This window comes from Equus caballus, chromosome 6, assembly GCF_041296265.1.
Source record: "Equus caballus isolate H_3958 breed thoroughbred chromosome 6, TB-T2T, whole genome shotgun sequence".
NCBI lineage: Eukaryota > Metazoa > Chordata > Mammalia > Perissodactyla > Equidae > Equus > Equus caballus.
The window spans coordinates 97,964,584-97,976,781 of NC_091689.1; the positions used below are offsets into that span (position 1 = coordinate 97,964,584).

The window sequence follows — 12,198 nt, forward strand, 5'->3', positions numbered from 1 at the left end:
TGAAAGAGGCTGGAAGTGCTGGCCTCAGACAGGTGCGTGGATCGCCCATCTCTAGCAAGAGTCAGAAAGACGACGGACATGGGTGCAGAAGCCGCCACGGGGCAAATGTGCAGCCAGAGCCTAAAGTTTTCTTCTGAGTCTTCAGTTTTCTTAAGGAACTAGGAAGGAAGGTCATGATCTGAGGGCAAGGATGGAGGAGGAAGTTCATTAAGGGCTTGACAAGACAGGAGACGTGGAAAATGGTTGTTTAGGAAAGTTGAATGGTGAATGGAGCAGGGGAATACAGTGGGATCGCCAGGCAGCCTTGGCTCTTTGATGTTGGTGGTTGTGAATTTAATAACAGGGTGGCGCCCTCTCCTTCAGCCACAGGCTGTGCAGAGCATGTGGAGAGTCAGATTTAATCAGCGTTGTGTTTTTCCAAGTTAACATGAGAGAGAGGCAAAGGAATTGAGGGAACATGCGCAGAAATGATGACAGTGGTTGTCACAGGCTTTAAGACGGGAGAGGAGGGACGTGAACGGGAGGAGGGTACTAAGACCAACGGTCTGAAGTCCTGACGAGGTCAGAGGATTGTTAAAGCTGAACTTTAGAGGGAGGGAGGGGAAAGACAAGAGGTGGGGATGTGAGGTGGAGATAAGGAAGGAGTGGCTATTATTGGTAATAGATAACAAGACTCACAATATGACTGTGGGAGTGGGTGGCTGGGGCAGGGTAAGGGACAAAATCCCTGGAGAACAGGAATTCAAAGAAACTGAGCGATCGGGCTCTTGGAAGAACCATATTGGCTTATGACGAAACTACCAAGAATTTAGACAGGAGAAGTGTTGGGGAGAATGACGCGGAGCCATGAAACGAAGGCTTTTGATTTGATCAATTTCTTCTGATCAACAGGATGTCAACGTAAATACGAGAGGCCAAGACACTTGATGTGTTGGCAAAAACCCAGCCAAACACATTCTGACAAGATGTTCTCAGTTCCAGCTGATCCTCAGAGGGTTGATGCTGCGGCATAAAGGTTAGTTATCTGACACGACCCAAGGGCAGGCCTCCCAGAGGGAGCTGACTTCCTGCAGGGCGGGACTGTTTGGCAAACATCCTGAGAGAAGACTGGGGTGGATGCACAGGACCAGAGGCCAAGGCTGCACACACCAGACACTTGAAATTGCAGGACTTGTGCCTGAACTCCTGTTCCTGCCCAGGAGGATCTGGTACTGCTCCAACCGTGAATGCTAAGACAGAAGTGGGGAGGTCCAGCAAGGCTTGGACCCCAGGAGCTCATCACCCCAGAGCTGACACTGCTGCTTCCTTAGGCATGCAGCTTCTTAGCCCAGAGTGTAGACTGCAGTCTTGCTAGATGACTTTGCAAGGTCCAGGGAGCCACAGGCAGAGGGGCGACTGCCCAGCTGCTCCTCTCCAGCTTCGGTAAGTGTCGTGTGCTGGTATCAGTTCATTCAGCCTGTGTGCGCTCTATCAGCAAACATTATCGAACTCCCCTCTTTCCTTCTTCCTAGCTTTGTATTTCAAGAACAAAAAGATATATTTTTTCCCTAACCACCCATCCAGTATCCTGACGAGAGTGATTTGTTTTGTAAGCGTTCGAGGAACTGGCCTGGGAAGTTCAGTAGAAGAAAGAGACAAAGCGTGAAGAGATTTGCAGCACCAGCAATGGGTGGATAAGGCGGACGGCAAGCACGCGTTTCCACCATGTGGAACATGCACCCATCCTACTCCAAAGTCATGGCAGATGTCAGAGACTCTTACCTGCTGATTCACTCCCAGAAGAGCGGTCACACAGCGCTCCAGAGAGCCACGGCAGTTGGCTGGAGTTAGCACCAGACACCCTCCTCTGCGCTAAGGTGTGCAGCTTTGAGCAGGACACTCAGAGGACGGATCTGGGCTCCAACACTGCCCCAGGCCAGTGCAACCCACCTGAAATTTTATTTAAAACAACAACAACAATTTTTGGAGATCTATTCACTTGCCCCATAGATGCATAGACTAATAGGATCTAACACCCTTTTGGCTTCTACTTCACTGCCACCAGTCTCATATTAACAGTGTTGGCTCAATTGCTGATGCTCTTTAAAGCCGAATATAATTCAAACCATGGTTTTGTAATGCTTAATTCCACCACAAAACCGAGCAATTATGAAATTACTGACAAAAAGGAGATACTGTAATGTAGGACAGTGATGTGGATTTTAAAGCCAAACAGATGTGAATTTGTATCAAATTACCATCTCTTTGACCTTTAGTAAGTTTCATAACATTCCCAACCTTCCGTTTCTTTTCTACAGAATGGTGACAATGATGCTAACAACCTTGAGGGTAATTTTGATCTATCATGAAAATTAATGTTATATGTAAAGTATCTAGAACAGAATTAGTGCCCAAGTGGTGATAACTATCACTATGAGTGTATAAGTACCGTACACTCCAGGTCATGTGCAATTTTCTGGCGTCCAGAGTAGAATTCTCTGCTCCCTGTCGTTAGCCAAAAAAAAAACTTCAGGCAGCTGCTTCCATGTGGGTTTCTGATCATGTGGGTCACGGTTAGAAAGCTTGGCTGCCCTGACCCAAACTTTGACAGCTTCGTAAGCTGTTCCACAAATGGGTCACAGTATTCTTTTTCTCTTTTAGTGGGAAAAGAAAAGGATGGAAATTTAATGTTGAATGCTGCAATTTGTTAGCCTTTCCATTTCTTATAAACTTATGACCTTCCAGAAGGAAGCAGCTACGCTGACTGCAACCACAACTACATTCGTGTACAATCCTTAAACTATAGATTGTGTCCCCAGCCAATTATCCTAGTCCCCAAATAAAGACAGGGTTATCACCATGTTTTCCCAAAGCCAAAACACTCTAAAGCCACAGAGAAGACATCCCCACTGCTGGAGAGACTCTCCTGAACCAGGGAAAAAGAGGTAGAAATATCCCAGCTTCTCCCTTTCACCCACCCTCCAATCTCCCAGCAGTCCCGTCTGTGGGCTTTGCTCAGCAGGGTCACCTGACCAGAGAGCCGGACAGCACAGCAGGTAACACGAGCAAGCCAGGGCTGGGGCAGGGGCAGGAGCTGATCTGAGGACCAACAGGAAAACAGCTGATGCACAGCCTTCTTCAGTTCCTTGGAAAGACTGAGCTCTTTCCAGCATCAAGATACGGCACGTTCTGTGACCTCTGCCTGGAATTCCTCTCCCGCCACTGTTCACCGGCTGCCTCTTTCTCCTTCTTCAGGTCCCAGCTTAAATATCACCTCCTCGGAGAGGTCTTCCCTGATTATCAAGGTAGAGTAGGTCTCCCCTATCATTCTTTCTTTAAAACCCTCTCTTCTTACTAAACTTTATAATTATCTATAAACACCTGTGTTTAATCTCTACCTATTCAAGGGCAAGATGTACCTGTTTGGCTTCCTGTGCATTACCAGAACCTAGCACAGTGCCTAGCATGGAGTCAGCACTCAGTAAAAAGCCGCCACAGAGCCAGCCATGATGGCCTAGTGGTTTGGGTTCTGCGTGCTCCTCTTTGGTGGCCCAGGTTCAGTTCCCAGGCGTGGAACCACACCCCTCTCGTCTGTCAGCAGCCATGCTGTGGTGGCGGCTCACACAGAGGAGCTAGAAGAACTTAGAACTAGACACAACTATCTACTGGGGCTTTAGAGGAGAGAAAAAAGGGAAGACAACTGGCAACAGATGTCAGTGAAGAGCGAATCTTCCCCCGCAAAAAAAAAGGTAGACATAATTATTTCTATCTATTATTTCTAATGATAATGGAATAATCAGATGGAGATGTCAGCCCTGTCTGGAGTATACGTTAATTTCTTTCTGATGCCGTTGTCTACTTTTTTCTTCCTAATATTTAGTTAACACAAGTTGTGTGTTCCAGTTCCATAATACTTTTTAAACATTGTCTAGAATACCAAATTTCCACATCTTGAGGCTTAGAAGGCCATTAGAGGAAAGATGACACATTCCTTGAACTGTCAAAACAAAAACTATGTTGGCAAACTTGGAATAAACAGATTCTTTTCATCAAACGATCTGTAACTGAAAAGAGAAGAGTGCATACAGGAGAGCGATTTATCATCCGCGAGATCCACTTATGTTCCCCACATTCTGGTTTGGTCTTTTGATTTTCATTCTTTAAAGCAGTTGAGTGATACCTTTTCCTTGACATTTACCAGGAGATCGTCATCAATTTTCTTCTAGGATCAATTTATTTTTTCCTCAGTAAAATTCAGCTCCCTTTTCTTTCTTAGCATTTTATTCTTCCTGCTTCGCATGGAGCAGAGGAAAGCCCCATCCTTGTAGATGAGATAAATGTAGACTCCACATAAGGACGGGCTGTTTTGTTTTAGTCACCAAGGTTCCCAGGCTTCCCGGCCGGTCTGCCACAATCTCCCCATGTCATCACAGGCAGGGAAGAATTCCTGCATGCTCAGGGCGTGAGGAGTTAGGACGGCCAGCAGGCTAACCGCTGGGGGCGTGGGGCCCTAGGGTGACCATCTGGGGGCAATCAGCATGTATGGAAGTTAAAGGTCCACTTCCACGTTTATTTTTGTCATCGCTCTAAGATTTAGTCATCGAGCATTTATTAAATGGCTACTGTGTACAGACACTATGATAGAGCTGGAGATTCAATTGTGAGCAAGCTGTGGTTCCTGGTCTCAGGGACTCGCTGAGCAGTACAGGGAGACGGGCAGGTGACAGATTCTTATGATTCATTCTGTCAAGTGCGCTGAGAAAGGTAAGTCCAAAGCACTGTGGGAAAAGGTCCCTAACCCACCTCGGGCAACTATGAGGTGGGGATGTCAGGGCAAAGGCTTCCTGGAGGAAGTGACATTTGAGCTGAAAGATGAGCAGATGTTGCACAGACAAAGAGTGGAAGAAGCTTCCAGAAAAAAAGAAACAGCACGGGCAGAAGTTCATAGCAATGTGTTGTGGGGGTATCATAAGTGGTTTAGGGCCAGCGCCAGGGCAGGGAAGGGGGCGGAGATGGGCTGAAGAGGTGAGCGCAGACAGGCTGCTGACAGGTTCCACAGCAGGGAGAGCCCATGCTTTACGAGCAGGTCCTCCTGAACAAACTAAGGTGAGAGGAACTGAAAACAGACAGTGGAAAGAAGACGGACTTTTGGAGTCAGGCAACTTGGATTTGAAACTTGGTCCTGTCACTACTTTGTGATCTTGGGCAAAATTACTAAGCCTCTCTAAGCCTCATTTGTTTCATCAATAAAATGGAAACAGATCATAATATTATCTGCTCTAAAGGATTATCATTAGGATGGAATGATAAAGGATGCATGGCGCCCAGCACGACACATGCCATCATGTTAAACCTCAGCTATGGTGGGGTAAATTGCTATCATCAAGAGCACCCACGCAAAGCCTTGAGTCACACAGCTGCGAGAGCGCAGAGCAGACTCTGGTACGGCTCTAGTCACCAGAGAGACGTTCTCCCGTCTGGACCTGTCGCTGGGTCTCTTTGGCTCTTTTGTTTTAATAGCAATGTATATGTTTCACAATTGGGTGCTACTCCACTGCTCAATAGACACGTTGTTTGGAAGTGAATTATTACATCTCCAGCCTCATATTCATTTCATTTCCTTCATGCCACAGAACTTTTGAGCTAAAAGAGGCTGTGGAATTCATCTGTGGAAGCTGGGGACAGAGGACCATGTTGGAACAGAAATGCCCGTCAGTGGGGGATGGCTAAGCAAGCTTGTGTCTCTGTGCTGTGAAATACTACACAGTGGCTACGAGGAAGGAGATTGCTCTCTCTGCTGACACAGCCAGATCTCCGAGACCTACTGTTAATGAAAAGCAAGCTGCATAAAGATATTTGTGGAATGATACCGTCATTTTTTGTAGAAAAATACACACACACATGTGTAAGCAACATAGCATGCTTTCTACAGTTACGTGCACAGTGTATAAATGCATAGAAAACTCTGGAAGGGTGCACACTGGAATGAGAAGAGAGGCTGTGGGTGGTGACGCAGGACGGTGTGTCCGGGAGGAGTTGGGGGGGAGAGTAGTCCATGGAGATATTAGCCTTTCCAGAAACATTTTAATTTTTCACAGGTAATATTCTTTTTGTTTCCATAATTCAAAATTTGTTTTCAAAACAGAAACAAAGACAGAGCAAGCGCTGGGGCTGCATGAAACTGGCTCAGATGCTGGCTCAGCAACTTGTCTGTGATCCGGGGGAAGACTTGACCCTCGATCTCAGCTTCTTCATCACCAAAACATCTTGCAGGTTTGTCGTAAAGACTGAACGTAAGCTCTTTGGACGTTATCTCTGCTCCCACGTGTTGGTTTTCTTTCCCCTATCTGAGTCTAATGGCTTTTTCTTTATTTTATTTTATTTTATTTTTACAGATGAGAAAACCAAATACAAAGTAATTAAGTCGCTTCCTCAAAGTGCCCCAGTTGGTTAATGTGAGAGCCAGGGCTGTATGTGGGGTCTCTTCTATCACAATCAATTGGCATTAAATCCCTAGGGAGTGGGGTTACTGTGTTTGCTGTGGCTATTTCTGCCAGTGAGTCCATGTGGCAGGTGTGTTTGCAGATGTGTGATGGGGGCAGCGTTGGACCCACTGCACAGAGAAGGGCCAGGCAGGGAGGGTGGGTGGACCTGCAAGGTTCTGTCTGACTGTTCTCTGACGCTGCTGTCAAGGAAGCCTAGCAGCAGATATCAGGGACCGGCCGCAAGGGGCCCATAGGTACCAGGCAAAGACAGCCAACAGCACAGGGATGCGGGCAAAACGGGCTGCTGACAGTCTTTCTGGCTACCTAGAATCTGCCTCTTCGTGTTTGGGTAATCGCTCTGATTTGTGAGGCAGAGAGTGCCACCCATTGCACCACAGAAAATGACAGACACTTCCCGGTTGCCGTTCCCATGAGGATGTTCAGAGAGCTGGGCTCCAGCAGTCAGAGGCACCGTCCTCATCAGGCTCCACTCGCTCAGAGCTCCAGGGATGGCTTCCAGGCCTATGGGGAGTTACCCACCAGCGCTGTCATCACTAATTTCAACTAAAGCCCTGAGTTTGAATTTTAACTGTCACAGACTCCAGGTGGGCTTATGGCTGTTACTACTTTGTTGAGTGCAAACAAAGGGGATTTTGTGTTCTGAAGCCATCGCATGGGAGCAAGACCTCAGCAGGCTGTGGGTCAGGGAGCTATGCCATGTGCTCCATGCGTCCAGGGGACCAGCCCCGAGGGAACCAGGCCGTAGCTGGCTGCACCCCCACCCCAGGAAAGCGGGCACTTCCAGGGAACCTCCAGGGAATGACTGGACCCCTGGTTAACTTTCTGGGAAGAATTCATGACTAAGTGGTATTTTCATCTTCCTCTCCTCCAGTTTTGGCCCTTTTTGTGTTTGTCCATGGTGCCTGAAGACTCTGCTTTCTGGACTAAGGCCTGAGAATTTACTTCAGTGTCTACGTGGGAGTCCAGGCTGGCCGTCTGCATTTTTGTGATGAATGGGCATCCTAACCACTGGAACATTCTTGAACTGAGTTGCTTCTTTCCATCTTGCAGACAGAAGGACAAACATCTCTCCTACTCTTCTGAGGCAACGCTTCAGATCCGCTCAGCCTCACCACCTCTTGTCTCAGCACCAGCAGTTCCGGATGGCTCCTGCTGTCAGCGCCTCCCCTCGAGCTGCAGCTCGTGCCTCTCATCTCCCACCCAGGGGGGTGTTGATGCCAGACACAGAGGCCCAGGACGCTGCTGTGGCTCACACAGGGAACACTGAAGTGAGGCGGGGAGTTAACGCCCCACGAGGAGACTTTCGACAGAAGGAGACAGTTAGTGGATAGATTCTTCTTCCTTTCTCCCTGCAGGTGGACAGTTTTGAGATGCGGCTTTGTGACTTCCTGGAGAATGATCCTGTCCACTTGAACAATCAGTCTGACGTGGCAGCTGCCAACCCCCCGTGTCTCCTATTGGCTCCTCCTTTGCTGCTTCGCGTCCGTGTCCCTCACAGCTGGAAATGCGTTCCTAATCAGGTGGAAGTACCATAGCTCCTTGCCTCAGGCTCTGCTTTCTCAGTAGCCCAGGCTAAGAGAACACCACAGAATTCACAGACAAAACCATGCCAATTTCAGCATCATTAGTAGCTTTTCGTCATGTAGGAATCCTTCCTGGCGTCTCACTCGGTTGTATCCTAAATGTGTGACATTGGGAAAGTCACCTAATCTCTCTGAGCCTCATATTCTTCAGGGTAATGTGGCGATAACAATAATGCGCGTCTCATGAAGAGTTGGAGGAATTGAGAGAAACTTGATACGGGCCGGTGCTTGTCATGTAGTGAACGCTCAGTGTCAGCTGCCGTTGTTATCATTATGAAAATCAGTCCTATTGGCAACATGACGGAGCTCTAGGGGAGACAGCAAAAGGAAAGGGCGTCCACTTACAGGTACTTTAGGGAGGTTGGAAAGGTGTGCCTGCACACCTGTGAGCACGTGTTCACGTTACACAATAAGGCCTCGAGGGTCCATTCCATCATCCAAAGAAGGCCGGATTTAGAAATGGAACCTAGACCCCTTCTGGAGTCAGACTTCCACGCCACGGTGAAAGGATCCTGCTGAGCGGTCGAGCATTTTGAAGGGCTGTGTAGGTTTAAACTGAATCAGGACCACAGTGGTCCCAGGTTTTGACATTTCCTTCTGTGGCTTCCCGCTCAGCGTGCTGGCACGGCCGAGGGACGCCCGGCCTCTCTCCGTGATCCTGAGCTGTGCCTGGGCTCCGCACAGGAGATGGCCTGCCTCTCACAGCTGGCCGTCCTTTGATCCCAGAGTTTCAATTGTGTTATGTTTGGCTTTTGCTTGCTGATGAAGAGATGTATATGGATTTCATTTTCTTTAGTCTCTGGCTGCCAAAGATCTTGGTGTTTGTAATATTCGTGGGCAACTAGATCAACTACAACCACGTTTTTGCTGGGCGGTTTTCACGGTAGCGGGAAGTCAGAAGTGATGCGTAGGCTCCTAAATCTTGGGCTTTGTTTAACATGTAATTTTTATGGCCAGTGAGACTGAGTAAGGTCCTAATATTTCAGAACTTCATATAGGAGGCAAGCCAGAATGAAAAATGACACTGTCCGCCAGCCAAACCCAGCCACTGCATAACGCATCTTCTCAGAAAATCATCCTGACCCTCCTCCAAGCTCACTTTTGTCCTCCAGGTTCGGAATCCTTGTTAAATGAACTTCTGGGGCTTATTTTTCTTTGGTAGTGCAGCAAATATAAAATGTCCTCCACACTACCCACAAACATGCAGACCAGATGTCGATCCCTCAGGACCCTAACTGGTGTTTTCTCCCTGATGACCGCTTAGCCCGCTAGAGAACGGAAAACGAAAATCCAAGTTTTACTCTAAGTATGGAACCTCAGCCCGGTCCTAGCATTTCGAGTCTCTTTGGGTAACTCAGTCCCTGCTCAGAAACTGCAGTGAATGTTTCCAATCCCCTTTTGCTCTGCTCAGAGACGGCGTCTGGGTGGGGTGAGTAATATAGCTGTGGTTTGGGTGGCAAGGTGGGGTCCTCAAATCTATGCTGGTCTCAGAATCCCTCTGGTTGCAGATGCACAGCAGCTGGAAGCAGATGCTCGCTAGATGGCCTTGGGCCGCACGCAGACTCCTGCAGCAGACGTCAGGATCTCTGCCCAGGAGCCAGTCCGGGAGGGATGTGCTGCCTCGGCAGCTGAGAATGGTCAGCAGACAGTCTCTGGCCCACAGCTCCTCCAGGATCTGCTTCAGCTGCAGAAAGACATCTTACCAAGGTCCCAGGCTTCCCAGGGCAGCCCCTCTCCGGCCCTGATGGAGGCGGGGGGGAAAGACCTGGCCAGCGCGGTGGGTCGCAGCACAACACAGGTGGCCAGTCTCCCTCCAGAGTCCCCTGGGGGGCCGAGGCTTTGCTGGGTCTCATCACAATCTCATCAACTCCTCCCCTGGCCCAATCCCACTTCCTCCCCCATTCTTCACAGATATGGATTCCTAATAAGCATCTCGCACCCCAAACTCTGTCTCAGCATCTACTTCCAGAGCAGCCAACTCACAGAGCTCATCTCTTCTCCCGTCTTCTGCTGTGACATCCACGCCGTCACTGTGCGACGTGGGAGTGGACTCTGCAGGCTCTTCCCGATGGCCCCCGGTCTCTGTGCACAGCGGATACATGGCACCCGCCGCATGCTCCGGGCCTCCCGTCCTGTGGGATACTTCTAACGACAGTCCTGAAGCTCTGCTTGGAGCCTGGTAAAGGAGGGCGGGACCTGGCCTCTCACCTCCCTCATTTCTCTCTCTCTCTTATTACTCACAAAATCCCTCAAGTCAGGAGGAGCAGCCTTTTGGCTTCTCTTTGTCCCTTTTCTCTTCTCCATCCCGGACACAGAGCAAGATTCTACGACCTGGTTCACCAAGTCTGTCTCTTGATATGATAAAGGTAGGTGTTAAATTCAGGAAATATTTTCTTTTCTTAATAAAGTCTGACCTCCAGATCTACTGTCTTATTGTATATCTGAAAAGCCTATTTTGAATGCCAGGAGCTCCACACTGATTCTTTCTTTCTCTGCATTTCCACATGACAGTCTAAACTCCTACCTTCTTCCTCTCTCGTAGGTTCATGGCCTTGCCCCCAAGACAACTTTTAATAGTAATTTTAGTAGGGGTTGTAACCAATCCTTCATGTAAATACATTCTATCCACTGATTTTTAGGCATCCCACACAGGTCCTTACGGGAGGCAAGATGTATGCAGGAGCCGCACTCCATCCTGTCCCATGTCTACCTGCTCTACCCGGGGACCATCCACCTGGGGGCAGAAGGGAATACCCTCTATTTCGCTGCAGTCCCGTCACCATCTGACCCGTGGCTTGATCTCTGTGGTCTCTGCCTGGATGTCTCAGGAAAAGCTTCAGCCTTTCAGAGTTCTGCTCTTTCCCTGCCCCTCCCAGCTGGCACTAAAAGAAGGGGCAGGGAGGTCCCCGGACCACCCTCCAGTGTGGGCTCCCCGCTGATGGGCCATGCGGTTGCTGGCCTGGATTGCTCCCTGGCCCTGTGGTCACTGAGGTGCAGCTGGAACGGTCACAGTTTGTGAGGACACGCGTCAGCACCCACTCCTGGAACCTGCTTCCCGTCACCAGTTTCTGGGGTGGGAGACCCTGCGCTGCTCTCTGACCCCGGGCCTCGGCCGCTCTCTGGCCTCGTTGGTGCCCTGCTTACTCTTCCGCATGTGTCTGCCGCCTTGAGCACCAGGAACCCGGGTGTGGCCAAGGCACATGGACCTGGCCTTCTCGTGCCACCGCCACCTCCGTGCCCTGTGTCCCCACACCACCCAGGTGTGACAATTAGCCCCAAACTGGGCCCCTCCCAGAGGCCTGCAGCCTCCCCCATCACACCCAGACCAAGGATGCTGGCCACGAACCCTGCTGTTTTCAATGCTTCCTGCTCTAGGTGTTTCTGAAAGTACTTCCTCCCACCGGCTCTCTCGAGGTGCCTCCATGCTCCCAGTCCTGGGAGAAAAGGCAACCCGCTGACCGCCTGCCTCCCTGTGCTGTGCGTCCTCCTGTAATCCCGACTTCCTCCACGACCCGTCCCAAGTCCCGTCCAGACAGACAGACAGCGAGAGACTTCAGAGAAGTGTCCCCCTTTTGCAAAGGAAGGAATTTACATTCCAGACATTCAGGCCTGATTCTCTGCACACGAATAAAGCTAAAAGAAATGAAAAACCACTTATTTCTCAGCAAAACTTGGCTTTTGAGATTATCTTGTTTCAATCTCAAACAAATAGATAAGCAACAGTCTCCTGTGCTAACAGACAGGGACCCTTCTCTGAAGCACTTGGGCCCTATTCCTCACAGTGTGAGACGTTGCCAGTTAATAAGATTTATGAGACATGGAAATGTATCTGAACATAATTCAAAGGAATGTTGTACCTGTTGTATAACAAGAAGAATAAATTTGACAGCAATTTCCTCTGCCGTAGTGAGTGTACTTTGTATATATTATCTCATTTAATTTTCATCATAACCCTGTGGGAAAAGTATTATTATCCCAATTTTGGAAATGATACGTGAGGCCCAGGAGAGCAAACTGCCTTGCCTGAGGTCACGTGACTAACAAGAGGTGGACCAGGTTCCGTCTGTCTGACTCCAAGCCCCTTGCTCTGACCACTGTGGTTGCTCCGTCTGAAAAGAGTTGGCTACAAA

At 49.2% G+C, this 12,198-nt stretch overlaps 1 long non-coding RNA gene across 2 annotated transcripts; it reads left to right on the forward strand.

Moving 5' to 3' along the window:
• Window positions 1-499: 499 nt before the first annotated feature.
• On the forward strand, window positions 500-11,967 carry LOC138924865 (uncharacterized). 2 transcript variants are annotated; one of them, XR_011440209.1, is made up of 10 exons: window positions 500-561; window positions 892-1,422; window positions 1,594-1,856; window positions 5,613-5,884; window positions 6,125-6,252; window positions 7,357-9,497; window positions 9,577-9,775; window positions 9,980-10,247; window positions 10,384-10,434; window positions 10,708-11,967. It is a non-coding gene; the product is annotated as an uncharacterized lncRNA (long non-coding RNA). The 2 variants fall into 2 exon arrangements; XR_011440210.1 differs by lacking the exon at window positions 1,594-1,856 and having other exon boundaries at window positions 520-561.
• The last annotated feature ends 231 nt before the right edge of the window (window positions 11,968-12,198 follow it).